The following is a 15,928-nucleotide window of genomic DNA, read 5'->3' as shown; positions in this document are numbered from 1 at the left end:
GTCCATGAGTTCGAGCCCCATGTTGGGCTCTGTGCTAACAGCTCAGAGCCTGGGGCCTGTTTCAGATTCTGTGTCTCCCTCTCTCTGACCCTCCCCCGTTCATGCTCTGTCTCTCTCTGTCTCAAAAATAAATAAACGTTAAAAAAAATAGAGTCTAAAAAAAAATTTAAAAAACAAAAAAACAAAAGAGCCTGTTACTCCATTATGCCACCTAATGCAGCCTTATTCCACATCTACAATGCAGAAATGTGAAAAAATGAAGTTATTTTCTGGGGAATTCGGAGAATTCTCTAACTACCTAATTACTGGCCTCCAAAGTATTCAGCTTTGAGATCTGAACAGCAGAGAAAAATATATCTCTCAAAAATAATCTTCTGATTATAGAAACAGTCCTTCAATTCATTTCTCTATGGCTGCTCTCTATGGATTTTCACAGTAGCCAGGTCCTCCCTTCATAGCTAGGCACAGCTGATTATCTTTGTTCTCACTTTAGATAACGTAGATAAGCGGAATGCATTGCCAGGTATACATGTGAGTGAACATAACAGGAAACAAAATTTGTAGGTAGAATTCAAGTCCTATAAATATCTTTTAAGAGCAGGTTGAATGGAAGTTCATTCAACAACATGTTTACAAAGATTGTTCTAAGGTAACAGGATTATTGGTAGTACATAGCTATTTTTTCCTTCTTTTATATATTCCAGTATGTCTGAATTTACTACAGCAAGTACCTATTCGGTTTTTTTGTTGTTATTAAGGAAAAAATATGGTATTATTTTTTTGGCTATATGTTAAGTGAAAGAACATGTAAAAAAAGAGTACATGTATATGGAGGCTCAAGAAAATTGTTATTGTGACTGTTCTATTTTCTCATATCTTTACCTATCTCTGGCTGGCTTACATCTTTCTGGCTATTGCTTTCTCAATAATAGTTTCTTAACTTTTGGTATCTTTTGTTTCTTTGATTATTACCAGACTTTTTCTGGAAGATGTTGAAGTCAATAAAGTAGTATATAGGTCTAGAAGATAATAGTTAGGAAATGAAACAGAGTCCGATGAAAGAAGTCAACAGATTCTTCTTTCATAGAACTTTGTGTTGAAGTATAATATACTTAAGAGAATAATGCATAAATCAAAACTATATGTATTGGGGTGCCTCAGGTGGCTCAGTCGGCTAAGCATCTGACTTCAGCTCAGGTCATGTTCTCATGGTTTGTGTATTCAAGCCCCACATTGGGTGATCTCAAGCCCCACTTCAGGTGAGCCCAAGACCCACTATGGGTGAGTCCTGCTTCTCTCTCTCTCTCCCTTTTTCTCTCTCTCCCTTTCTCTGTCTCTCCCTCTCTCTCTGCCTCTCACTCACTTGTACCCTCTCTCTTAAAACAATAAAAAGAAAGAAAGAAAGAAAGAAAGAAAGAAAGAAAGAAAGAAAGAAAGAAAGAAAGAGGAAGTAGACATATCAATCACAAAATGAACGTTAAGTGTAACTGCCACCCAAATAATGGAACAGATCATGAATAGCACCCAGAGACCCCCCCCCACATGCCTTCTCCATACCCTAACTCCACCCTCCTTTTCCAAGTTAACCACCATCTTGATCTCCAGCACCACAGACCAGCTTTGACTATTTTTAAACATTATATAAAGGAATCATACAGTATATACACTTATATGTCTGCCTTCTTCCATGTAACATAATGTTTGTCAAGTCTATCTGTGTTGTATGTGACAGTAGTTTCATTTTTGTTGTTTTATAATATTCTATTGTATAAATATACCACAATTTAATCATTGATCCTATTGTTGGCAGATATGTGGGTTGTTTACAGTTTGGTGATATTTAAAAATACCACTATGAACATATTTATTTATGCTTTTTAGAGGACCATACTATGCACTTCTATTGAGTATACACTTGAGAGTGAATTATTGGGTCATAGGGTAATTGGGTGTTCAGCCATAAGTGATATTGCCAAAGAGTATTACAAAATGGTTGTGCCAATTTGCATTCCCACCAGCTCTGTAAGATAAAGATCTATTTGCTCCACATTCTCACCAACTCTCGGTATTTTCCAAATTTTATTTGTTTGTTTGTTTGTTTGTTTGTTTGTTTGTTTGTTTTTGAGTAGGCTTCATGCCCAGCACAGAGCCCAACACAGGACTTGAACTCATGACCCTGAGATCAAGACCTGAAATGAGATCAAGAGTCAGATGCTTAATCGACTGAGCCACCCAGGTGCCACTCCAACTTTTTAATTTTAGCCATTCTACATATTATCAGTACTACAGGTATCAGTACTACATTATTATATCTTTGTGATTTTAATTTGCATTTCTGTGATGAAATATAATGAGACTATGGACCTTTCATATGAGTCCTGGTAATTTGACTATTGTCTTTTGTGAAATGCCTGTTCAAGTATTTTGCCCACTCTTCTATTGGGTTGTCTGTATCTTTCTGTATACACACACACACACACACACACACACACACACACACACACAAGCTTTTTAACAGGGATATTTATTACAAATGTATTCTCTCTTCCAGGGGTATGCTTCTGTCAGGGTGGGGAGCAGATCATCTTAATGCATCATGGAGAAAGGTGATCAGAGCTGAAATATAGTTCCTGTGGCAGATGGTCTATTTTCACATCATTTATTTGTAAGATTCAGCCCTTCAGAATCCCAAATGAAAGCCTTTCTTCTTGGCAGGCCCTTAATTCCAATTATTTCATCCCAGCCTCATAAAAGTGCTAAAATCTCTGTTCAGCTTCTCAGCCTCTTCATTGCTCCTTACAAATCAGCAAATGCCTCTGCTGGAAAAGTCATTTGGGACCATGTCCTTTCTGTCTGTAAGCCAAGTGGATACAGGGAAAGATACGAGAAAACAGAATGGCAAAAATAGCAATTTGTTGGAATTTCCATATACATGTACTTTTATTTAACATCAGGCCAAAACAATATGGTGCTTTTAATTTTATAATATTATAATTTTATAAATTATAATCCATTAAAAATTCTTAGAAATAATCACCATTCCAGTACCAACGAGCACTCTGACACTCAGATTGTGATTTCTAACTACCTTTTCCCACCAAAAGGAACCAACTCATTCTAAGCCTCTGGCATAAAATATTCCAGATGAACCTGGAACATTTAAATAGATAATCATTTAAATGGATAAACACTGGGACACCTGAGTGGCTCAGTCAGGTAAGCATCCAACTTCGGCTCAGGTCATGATCTCCCAGTCCGTGAGTTCGAGCGCTGCATCGGGCTCTATGCTGACAGCTCAGAGCCTGGAGCCTGTTTGGATTCTAGGTGTCCCTCTCTCTCTCTCTACCCCCCCTTCTCTCTCTCAAATAAATAAATATTAAAAATAATAATAATAAAATAAATGATAAACAATGTCAGTTGCAATGACATGGATGGAGCTAGAGTGTATTATGCTAAGTGAAATAAGTCAGTCAGAGAAAGATAAATATATAATTTCACTCATATGTGGAATTTAAGAAACAAAACAGATGCACATAGGAGAAGGGGAAAAAAAAGAAAGGGCAGAAAATCATAGAGACTCTTTTTTAATGTTTATTTATTTAAATTTTTTTTTTTTTGAGAGAAAGAGACACAGTACAAGCAGGGGAGGGGCAGAGAGAAAGAGAGACACAGACTCTGAAGCAGGCTTCAGGCTCTGAGATGTCAGCACAGAGCCTGATGCAGGGATCGAACTCACAAAAGGTGAGATCATGACCTGAGCTCAGATGCTTAACTGACTGAGCCACCCAGGTGCCCTAGAGATGCTTAACTCTAGGGAACAAACTGAAGGTTGATGGAGGGAGGTGGGTAGGAGATGGTCTAAATGGGTGATGGGTATTAAGGAAGGCACTTGTGATGAGCACTGGGTGTTGTATAGGTGATGAAACGCTAAATTCTACTCCTGAAACCAATATTACACTATATTTGAACTAGCCAGAATTTAAATAAAAATTTGAAACAAAAAAATCATAGTATAGAAGAGTTCATACTATAATTTTTATGACTTTTTCCACATTATGATTTTTTTGTTTGTTTCCAATTTTTATTTGAAAAATAAAGACTATCACAGTTGTCACAAGGGCCCAGGAGCCAATCTGAAAAGGATTACACAGCCAAAGATGAAACAATCTGAATATTAATATTAATAGTAACTACAATGGATTAAAACACATCATATATGTTTAAATGAATTGGACTGCTATGATGCTAAGATAATTACTCATTGGCTACCTTTGGAGAATACCAGGGAATGAATTCAACATTTTAAAAACTGGCAAACAACAACAAAATCAAGAATATATCTTGCCTTTCCTATGCTAACTATACTTGAGGATAACCAAACAGTTGGTGAGGGAAAGTATTTTCTTACAGAAATATTACACCTTATAAATTAGGGAGAAATTATAGTGTTAAATTGTGATCAATGTACAAGTCCTGCTAACCTAACAAATGCAGAAAATTATCACTAATGGCTCCTCAAATCACCAAAAAAGTGATAACCAGATATGTGCTTCCTAGTGGAAGTAGATAAGATAGATAAGTGGATGTAGATAAAAAGAAGACTCCAGATCTAACTTTCAGTTTCTAATAAATGTGGGGAATGAGGATTTTATTAAATGATAGTTTGAGTATGCAATCTCAAATCAAGATTATGGACAACTATATAGACCCAATGACCAAGTTTTTCCAATGAATGGGGAGTGGGGAGAGAGGAGAACCTATACATTACAAGAAAATTAAAAGACATATCAACCAATTGCAATATGCAAATCTTATTTGGATTCTGATTTGAACAACTGTTAAAAAAATTTTTTTTAAATAATCTGGGAAATTTGACCACTGACTAAAGCTATTTGATGATATAACAGTATTATTATTACTTTTTCAAGTATAATAATGGCTACATAATTATGTTGTCTTAAAAGGGTCCTTATCTTTTAGAGATACATACTAAAATATTATGAATAGAATGATTCAATGTCTTGGATTTGCTTCAAAATGATCCATCTGTGGGGGGAAGTTAGATGAAACAGGATTTGCCATGAGTTAAAAATTGATCAAGAGAGGCAACAGGAATATGGATCTTTTTAGTGCTATTTCTTCTTCCATTTGTGTAAAGATAATAAAAAGTTTAAAATTCTAGAACATTTACAATTACCCCCTAAGTATGCACCTAACATTTAAAAGTATCTTCTTTCTATGGGCAAATATTAAGGCTTGGCAAAAATAAACTATTGGGACTACGTCAAATGAAAAGTTTCTGCACAGTGAAGGAAACAACAAAACTAAAGGCAAACTATGGAGTGGGAGATGATATTTGCAAATGACACACACAATAAAGGGTTAGTATCCAAAACATACAAAGAATTTATAAAACTCAACACCCAAAAACCAAATAATCCAATTAAAAAAATGGGCAGAAGACATGAATAGACACCTCTCCAAAGAAGACATACAGATAGCCAATAGACACATGAAAAGATACTAATCATTGCTTATCATCAGAGAAATGCAAATCAAAACTATAATGAGGTATTTCCTATCTCATTAGAGACTATCAGAACTATCAGAATGGCTAAAATCAACAACAGAAGAAACAACAGGTGTTGGTGAGGATGTAGAGAAAAAGGAACCCTCGTGCACTGCAGCTAAACATGCAAACTGATGTAGCCACCCACTGTGGAAAACAGAATGGAGGTTCCTCATAAAGTTAAAAATAGATCCAGGCATCACACTACTGGGTATTTACCCAAAGAAAACAAGAACACTAATTCAAAGGGATACATGCACCCCCATGTTTACTGCAGCATCATTTATAATAGCCAAAATATGGAAGCAGTCCAAGTGTCCATAAACTGATAAATGGATAAAGAAGATGTAGAATAAATATACACTGGAATATTATTCAGCCATAAAAAAAAGAATGAAATCTCATCATTTGCAAAGACAGATGGATCTGGAGAGTACAATGCTTAGCTAAATAAGTCAGAGAAAGACAAATACCATATGATTTTACTTACATGTGGAATTTAAGAAACAAGACAAGCAAAGGGGAAAAAATAAGACAGAGACAAATCAATAAACAGACTCTAGATTATAGAGAATAAACTGATGGTTACCAGAGGGGAGGGGGACTTGGGGGGGATAGGTTAAAGAAGCGATGGGGATTAAGCACAGTCAAGATGATCACAGGGTGATATATGGAAGTGCTGAATTATTATATTGTACACCTGAAACTAATGTAACATTGTATATTAACTAACTGGAATTAAAATAAAAACTTAAAAAAATATATAGTAAGGCTTGGAAAAGCCACCTATTTCAGAGCTAAATAGAAAGAAACCACAGGGCTGGAAGAAAGGCTGGCCAGGCTGAGTTCGGCAATGCTGGGCAGGCCATTAGAACTTCCTTTTCGCCCATGTCTTTAAAAGGCTGGTTTTCAACGCTTTATGTTTCTGACCAACCTAGGGGCAGGAATATAAAGCTTTTGCCTGTTTCATCTTTCTATCTCTTAATACAAGTACCTCATAGAATTTCATAACTAACAGTTGGAAAGCAGAGGAATGTTATTTTAAAGGACCTTGGCAGAATTTCTTGTAGGAACAGAACTATCTTTTGTTAAGCAAAATATCTTGATGAGCCATTTAGGTAGAACAATGGTGGTAGTCTAGAAAAGAGTAAAAGAAAGAAATAAATGCCTTCTTTTGTTTTTTTATAAATGAGAAGACTTTGGATGGTGCACAGAGAGGTGAGTGGCCTCAAAAGAAGGGTGTGGGGGTAGGTGGAGAACGTACGGACAGTAAGGATACCCCAGGATACCCCAGCATCCTGAGGTAAAGTCTTTCCAAAGCAAAAAGATTATACATAAAATTTTCAGTGCTAACTATGGCTTTGGGGCTATTTAGAACAGCAATAGCTAAATTTCAATTTTGAGGTATCTGTTGTGCTATAAGGTGATATGACCCCCCACAACCTTCCACTGTTGCCAAACCATAAGTAAAAGCAACTACCCAAACAACCATATGTCAGTGGTTCTTGGAGGAGAACCAAAGAGAAGGCAGCTGCTATTCATGTTGAGTGAATGTGGGCAGAAGGAAGAGAACCACAAAAGAGATGTGTGTTCATTAGAACAGGAGCAACATAAGACTGAGGGATGTGTTCAAGCACCTAGATAGCTCAGTCATTTGAGCATCCAGACTCTTGATTTCAACTCAGGTCATGACCTCACGGTTCAGGAGTTCTAGCCCCACATGGGGCTGACAGCGCAGAGCCTACTCAGGATTCTCCCTCTTCCTCTGCCCCTCCTCCGCTTACACACACGTTCTCGCTGTCTCTCTCAAAATAAATAAATAAAATACAATAAAAAAGACTGGGGGATATGGATCTTCAAATATGACGTAGGGGAGAAATTCAGGGATACAGGCTTGAGCCAGTTCATTAGACTATTAAAAGAATATCCAAGAAGCAACGCAGAGTTAGCAAGCAATTTAGACTACCACGTTCTATAATCCTACACTATGAATTCTGGGAAAACCCCTACAGATCTTCCAGAACAGCAGTTTTGAACTTGGTCCACAAAACCTCCAGTTTCTCAAAGGTGGCTCAGGAGCTTCTTGAGAAGGGGCATGTATTTGGGACCCTAATCCTTGCTTCACCCAGAAAAGTTTAATCTACATTACATATTAGGATTCCATATCAGATGTTATTTTTTTAAATATTTTTGCTGCTAAAACAAAGAAGGCATTGATATAATCTAACCCCCTCATGTTACAGAAAGGCAGAGGAGTTGAAAAATGCTAAGAAACTTGCCCATGATCACATAGCAGAACAGGTGTTAGAACCTAGTTCTTATGACCCCCTTGACTGAGAGGCTATCAAAGGCACCAGTGGATAGTAGATGCACACACTCCAGGTTAGAATGGCCTCTGCAGCTTTAGGAGTTCTCAGCATTATACAAAAGTCACCGTAGGCCAGATATCAGGAGTCTTCTTGGTGGCATCAACCAGGTGGTGGAGAGAGGTTTGCAGGCTAAGGAGACCTTTGCACTCTCTTTGCCTGCTACAAATATCCATCCTAATTCAGTTTCAAGGACCTGAAGAAAGCCTTAAGTTTCAGAAGTATCAAATTCATCCATTCACCTCCCTTGTTCCAACTCCATGAGACAGTCTGAGCTGTCTTCTCCTGCATTCCCATTTGTTTTGTTTTGTTTTGTTTTGTTTTGTTTTGTTTTTTGCCCATTTTATTGAGGTATAATTGACATAAAACACTATAAAATTTAAGGTGTACAGCATAATTACTTGACACTCATGTGTCACTAACAGAGTCAACCACCATCCCTCCACCAAATTCTGTCTTCAAAGCCAAAATTTAAATTTCAGGAAAATCTCAGGCATAATGAAAAGATGACAAGGTGGAGAACCAAAAATCCTAGGTCAACAAAACAATTATGTGGCCAGAAATAAGTTAATTAACTTCACCTTCAAAATGATTCTAATAATATTTGCCTCATAGGGATATTGCATAAGGAGCAAATGAAGTAAGCCACTTAAAACATCCATCCCAGGACATGTTAGTCATTCAATAAATATTAGTTGTTGTTTCAGATTTTAATCCAACCTCACAAAGAAGCCCTACACATTTGCTTGGCATTGTACCATTGGTACTTGGCAAAGGCAAGGAAAGCAGCAGCACCCAGACAGGCCATGAAGATGTATTTATCTGTGACTGCATTCTGAATGTTTTTCCTCAGATGCTGATGTGTCCATAGTAAAAGGCAAAGTTGTTTCCCTCCAGAGCATATGATCTGAAAGAAATGGCAGAGTTGTTTTGTGATCATGGTTGACCATCTCCCCAGGCCAGTCTTCCTCTGATGGCCAGGGAAAACCTTGGCATCTCAGAAAATATTTCATTCTGTTGGTCGAAGCCTATAAAGTGGACCAGCCACACAGCACCTCCTCAAGCAGGTGAATCTAGCCAACCCTAAAGGAAACTCCCCTCTCTTTTCATATAAGACATGTCAGAACAGTAGGCCTTCAGCTTCGTGTGGCAGCAGCAACTCTATCCTCTTATCCTTGCCTTTCACCAGGTCCTGTTACAGCATTTTTCCTCAACTGCACATGTTTAACTAGTTTATTTACATAATTCAAATAGCAGCTATAAATCCCTCACAGTGGAAGAACTTCCCCATCTCCCTTGTGATGGATGCCCAGTTGCTCAAATCTAGTCTGTAGCCATTCTGTAACCTTACACATAGTCCCCTGAGCTACCCTCAGATAACAACCATTCTCTCTAATCACAAACTCACTGCTCTGGGTAAACTAAAGGTAAAATTTTAATAGGTCTTCTAGAGTTTCACCTAATTTGCAACCCCCACAGCAGGGAATTCATAAGCACAATCTCAGGGGGAAAAATTTGCACAAAAGTTGATACACACTTGTATCAATCAGCAATTGTCACAAACCAACCTAAAACTCAATGATCATGCCATAACGTTCTGCTTCAGGCTGGAAGTCAGATGGGACAACTATGTCACAAGTGCTCATCCTGGTCCCTCACTAAAAGGCCCCTCCCTTATAAAGGGAAGAAGTCAGAGGCTCCCATAGATTTGTATGAACACACACAAGGCATCTAAAGGCCTAGAATCTGAGCCCACACACTGTCATTTCCTACTATATTCCATTAGCCAAACTCACAATGCCACGTCCACATCACTAGGGTGAAGAAGTATACATCTCCTGTGGAGGTAGTGGGGAGAAAGTTTTCACTCTGCTTAACAATGATCTATTCCACAACACCAATGTAAATGCCATATATTTGTTCCCTATACAATCAACATTTCCCTGCATCTCAATATTGATGTCCTCCTTGCCCAGGATTGGAAGTTAGATAATATGATAGTTCTATGAATAGAGAAGTTATCTCTCACAACTTTAACACCACTGCCTACTCAGCATTAGTTAAGAGATATGGACTAACCCTTTCTGCTAGTTGTATGTAGCAGTCACTAGAAATAAACACATGTATAAATGATGTGTCGTTTAAACTCACACACACACTCACAAACCACAGACATTTTTGCAAATTCGCCAGTGCTTGGGGAACCTTCAGCTTGTGATCTGGCCTTTTATGTGGAGTTTTGCTTGAGTATTTGCTTTGGAATTTGATAAACACAGCTATTTACAGGGCTATCACCACATGGCACGTTTGCTACCACAGAAACACAGAAGCTCTTCTACAGGCACATCCCATACCCACCCTGTAAGCAAAATTCCTGCCATTTCCTACAGATCCAACAAAATAGCTCTATGGGCTCCTACTTCATGGAATTTGGAACTGGGGTAACACATTAATCTTGCACACTCTTCTTTTGCCTCCTTCCTCTGGCAGAATCATCTTCATTGTGTTTTATTTTTAAACTTAAAAAAAATCAAGAGGTAGGGAAAATATTGGAAGTGCATAGGGATGAAGGTACGACTAGGGCTGATCTTCTGGAACTTCTACTTTTTCTACCAAATTACATCTTAACGTGTTGGAAGAATTAGCAGAAGGCTGGGAATTGACCTCAGAACTTATTTGCCTATTATTTAACTTTTTGCTGTAATGTTGAAGAAAATCAAACATTTGTTTCCCCTTCCTGCATGCTCAGGATTTAAGCTAAAAGAAGTTTAGCAGATCTACTGAGAAGCTAAACACCAATATGGAAGTCCCAAAGACAAGACCACACAAAGTAGCAGAAGGTGCCCGAGCTCTGTAGTCAGATAAATGAGGGTTTCAATCCAGGCTCTGCTCCTTCCTCTGTCATAGGGCAAAATTGCTTAATACAATGCTGTTTTAGTTACTCATTGCTGCATAACAAACCACCTTAAAACTCAGTGGTTTAAAACAACAACCATCTTACCACAGTCACGATTTTGTGGGTCTAGAAAGTGCACAGCAGAGGCAGATGGTCTCTGCTCCACAATGTCTGTAGCTGCAGACTAGGTAACACAGGGAGCTGGGAATAAGTGGGATGACCCAACTCTGGACATATGTTGGGGCCTAGATTCTGGCTGTTAGTTAATCTTTTTGGTTCTTTTCCAAACAGTATCTAATGGAGCTGGAATGCCCAAGATAATTCCCGGGTTAAGATGGCTAGAAGAGCTGGTGCTGGCCAAGTCTCCCTCTCCTCCCATTCTGTCTGTCTGTCTCTCTCTCTCTCTCTCAACCCTCCTCCCTCCCTCCCTCTCTGTCTCCTCACGTAGCCTCTCCATATGGCTACCTTGGACTTATTCAAAGCAAGACAGTCTCCGGATACTTGAATTTCTTACATGGCAGCTGGAGCAAAAGCAGAAGCTATCAGATGTCTTCAAGATTAGACCCAGAGCATGTGATGCCACTTCTGCTACATGCTATTGATCAACCAGTATCAAGGGCCAACTCAGACTGAAGAAAAGGGAGAGAAATACCAAGCCTCTCAATGGAAGGGTGGCAAAGAATTTGCAGCCATTTTCAATCCACCACAGACTCAGTTTCCTCGTCTGTGCAATAAAGGCAACAAATCCTATTTCATATGACTGTTCTGAAGATTAGATAAAATGTTTGCAAAATATTTGATACTTACATGGCATTTTTTTTAACGTTTATTTATTTTTGAGACAGAGAGAGACAGAGCATGAACAGGGGAGGGGCAGAGAGAGAGGGAGAAACAGAATCTGAAACAGGCTCCAGGCTCTGAGCGGTCAGCACAGAGCCTGACGTGGGGCTCGAACTCACGGACCGTGAGATCATGACCTGAGCCGAAGTCGGACGCTTAACTGACCGAGCCACCCAGGCGCCCCTACATGGCATTTTAAATGGTAGCCTCCATTCCTGAGAAAGTGTGAACAAGAGAACATGTAAAATTCCCATGTTCAGATCTTGGTCTTACTGATATGAAAGGAATAACAGGACAAAACTTTCCAGAGATGTCAACATATGGTTGACAAGACAATTCAAGAAAGAATATAATGTAAATAAATGTCCCTATTCTATGGTTCTCTGTTCATTTGTTCTTATTATTATTACCCTTGTATTGTTTTCATGGCTCAGATAAATCTAATATCCATTTCTTATGGTAGAACAAGCCATCATTATGGTGGAACTGTACTACCTATCTGTGGGGGGGGAGGGGGGGGGAGGGGAATGACAAATGTCCTAGTGGCAGGAGAAGATGCTTAGAAAAAATTCTTCTTGTTGAAAATGGCCTGTATATGCCACACTTTCTTCTACAGACACACAAAGGACAAAGAGAAGAACTGAACTTCTGCAGAGATAGACCATTCCCTGGGCAGTGAACATGGCACTGTAGACCAGACAACAGAGTCTTAGGTCAGAGAACTTGAGTTGAAATCCCAGCGCTGAAACTTTCTACATAAGACAAGTTCCTTACCTCTCTGCACCTCTGCTTCCTTAACAGAGGGCTTTATGGAATGTGGTATGGCACATGGGAGATACTCAAAGGCCCTTCTTTTAGGACCTTGCTGGGTCAAGGGTCACAATTACTCAGTGTCCCAGATTTTGCATCCACTCGTCACTTTAAACTTCCTGTTCCCTTAAATACATACATAACAAAAGCACACATGACCTTAATTTTGGATTAGAGAGTTAACTAACTTATCCTGGAAAACAACTTGAGAAATTTGAGCCTCCATAAGGGAAGGAGCCTCCAGGAACCAAGGACCCTGTGAGGAAGCAGGGAGCTTTCCTGTTGCTACAAAAAGCCTGTCCAGAAATGCCTCTCCTGAACTATACATTCAGATTCCTGCCTTTCCCAGGTGACAGGACAATCTCACGAGAAGTTGATATCTACTTCTCCCTCTTCATTGCCTCAAAATATTTTCATCTGGCTTTTATCCCCATGAATCCATCAGAACAGCACTCTCTAATGCCACTGATGACACACATGTCCACAAAAACAATAGACGTTTTTGTCCTCATCCCACTTGACCCTGTGCAGCATTTGACACTGTTGACTTTTCCTTCCTTTTGAAACACTCTTTCCTTGGCTTTAAGTGACATAAAACACATTTGTTTTTCTTCATACCAACTGTTCTAACTCAATCTCTCTTCACAGATTTATCATCCTCTACCTGACAATTAAATTCTGGAGCTCCTTGGTCCTGTGTCTTCTCCTCTTTCACTCCATACTCCACATCTCCTGGCATTCTTTTTTTTTTTTTTTTTTTTTTGAGAGAGAGAGAGAGACAGAGAGAGATAAAGAGGGGCGGGGTGGTGGTGCAGAGAGACAGAGGAAGACAGAGGATCCAAATCATGCTCTGCGCTGACACAAGGGCTCAATGCAGGGCAGGAACTCACGAACCGCAAGATCATGACCTAAGCCAAAGTCAGATGCTTAATTGAGTGAGCCACTCAGGCACCCCTCTCCTGGCACTCTTATCCATGACTCTTCTGCAATGGTGGACTAATCACACAAAAATGTATTCCAGACCCCTCCAATGGACAATGGCTGCTAGGGGTCTCAAAGACACTATAAACCCAAAATTTCCAAAGGAGGATCAAATCCATGATCCTCCCCCACAAAGCATGGTTTTCCTCCATTTATCATTTCCCCATTTATGAAGTCACCATCTAATACAGTTTCTCAAGCCAGAAAACAAAGTCACCCTTGGAAGACCTTGTTCCTTCTTTGCTATCTTATCAAATTTATCTCCCACTTTTTTCGTCTATCAGGGTGCCTGGGTGGCTCAGTTGGTTAAGTGGCTGACTTCGGCTCAGGTCATGATCCCACAGTCCATGATTTCGAGCCCAGCATTGGGCTCTGTGCTGGTAGCTTGGAGCCTGGAGCCTGCTTCAGATTCTGTGTCTCCTTCTATCTCTCTGCCCCCCCCCTCTCAAAAGTAAATAAACATAAATATATATATTTATACATAAATGTAAATATTCATACATAATATTGATACATAAATATAAATTTATACATAAATTTATAAATATACCTTTATACATAATAAATTTACACATAATAAATGTATACATAAATTTATACATAAATATATAAATATATATTTATACATATATATATTTTTTAGTCTATCAACTTTTATCTGTATCAACCTCTTACTGAGCCTAATATAGTAAACTGGTAGCTATTATACCTCAATCAGTATTTTTAACTGGTAACAATAAACAAGTAAATATTAAACGTAGTGGATGGTAACTAGTACTTTTTCTAATGAAATAGGCTCTTCTAGCCAAAATAGAAAAGAAAATATAAAAGCACATCACTCATAAAGAAGGCAGGTCTTCTCTTGACACTTTAATTTCGTGTATGTTATACACTGGGTCATGAAGTAATATGTACTAAGAAATGTATTAAGAAATTAACAAAGGGGGCACCTGGGTGGCTCAGTTGTTTAAGTGTCCAACTCTTGATCTCAGCTCAGGTCATGATCTCATGGTTTGTGGGATCAAGCCCCGCATCTGTGCTATCAGCAAGGAGCCTGCCTGGGATTCTGTCTCTCCCTCTCTCTCTGCCCTCTCCCACTCACGCTCTCTCTCTCTCAAAATAAATAAAATAAATAAAGATAATAAATAAATAAAAAAAATAAATACAAATTTAAAAAAAAGAAAAGAAATTAACAAAGGACCATCTGCAAAAAAAAAAAAAAAATGTCTGACAGCCACTGACAATCTTTTCTGGCCGTCCTGTAAAATATTATCTACAAAGGCAACCAGAGTGATTCTTTCAATACATAGATCTGATGTCATTTGTCACAGTGTCTCCTACCAACAGCCACCAAGGAAGGTCACCTCTCTAGCCCCAACCCAATCTGGAACACATTCACCCTCTTTTTCTGTGCTCCTGATTTCCATATTCCTTCCTACCATGGGAAAATTTTATAGGCTGTTCCCTTTGCCTGTTTCCTTCCCTTAATTGCCTAGTTAGCACCTACAATGCATCTTGCTTTACACACTAGAACACATTTGTATTTTTACTTGTTTTATGAAACGTGGTTAATTTTTATCTTCTCCATTAAACTAAAAGCTCAATGAAGTCAAGGACTACATTTTTATTCATCATTATATCACCAGCACCTATCTCATTCCTTGGCACTAATAGGGGCTTCGTTAATATCAGTTAGATAAATCTGAATGTGAATCCCAGGTCTGACACTTATTAGTTATGGAAGCTCAAGGTTTTATCCTTACTGAGCTTCAGTTTCTTAAATCTGTAAAATAGGAGTGATAATACCTCTCTGGGTTACTGAGACAAATATATCTAAAGTACCTTGCATGTAATAACATTTAAATTATTTTTTGATGAATGAATACACGATGTAGTTTCCCAAAGGATCCAGTTTTCCTAGTACTAAGATAATCAGTCTCAGTATTCTCCAGTTTCTATCTCTGATTTTAACCTATCTCTTCAACTTTTGCTCGTTCGGATGAGTTTTTTCCGTGTTCCTTTTAAATAGGGCAGCCAAATCCAACAGACCCATTTGCTTGGCTAGCTCAACAGCCCAAACTTTTACAAACTTCATAACCAACACAACACAATTTAACACTTATTTGATCTTTACTTATATCATTTTTCCTCCTCAGACCATATGTTCTGGAGAGCAAGGTCCAGAGACTCCATTCTGTACATATTTTACAATTTTCCTAGCAGGGAGATGAAAGGCAGCCTGGTATTTTATAAAAAGCACAAGGTTTGGACTGAAATGACCCCTTCATTTTAGCCACTTGTTAACTGGGTGACCCTCAGCTAATCTCTTAAACCTCTCTAAGCCAGTGATTCCCAAACACGGCTGCACACTGGAATCACCTGTCATTTTTGCTAATATTTTTTTAAAATACTAATGCCTGGATTCTATCCCCAGGCATTCTGATGTAATAGGTATGGGTTGCTGCC

General features: G+C 38.6%; 1 long non-coding RNA gene across 6 annotated transcripts in view; it reads right to left on the bottom strand.

Moving 5' to 3' along the window:
* LOC131492027 (uncharacterized) overlaps positions 1–15,928 on the bottom strand; it is a 509,746-nt gene that overhangs the window by 442,929 nt on the left and 50,889 nt on the right. The window lies entirely within an intron of this gene.

The sequence above is a fragment of the Neofelis nebulosa genome, chromosome 12 (genome assembly GCF_028018385.1).
Source record: "Neofelis nebulosa isolate mNeoNeb1 chromosome 12, mNeoNeb1.pri, whole genome shotgun sequence".
Taxonomy (NCBI): Eukaryota; Metazoa; Chordata; class Mammalia; order Carnivora; family Felidae; genus Neofelis; species Neofelis nebulosa.
This window is presented reverse-complemented; position numbering and strand designations above follow the sequence as displayed.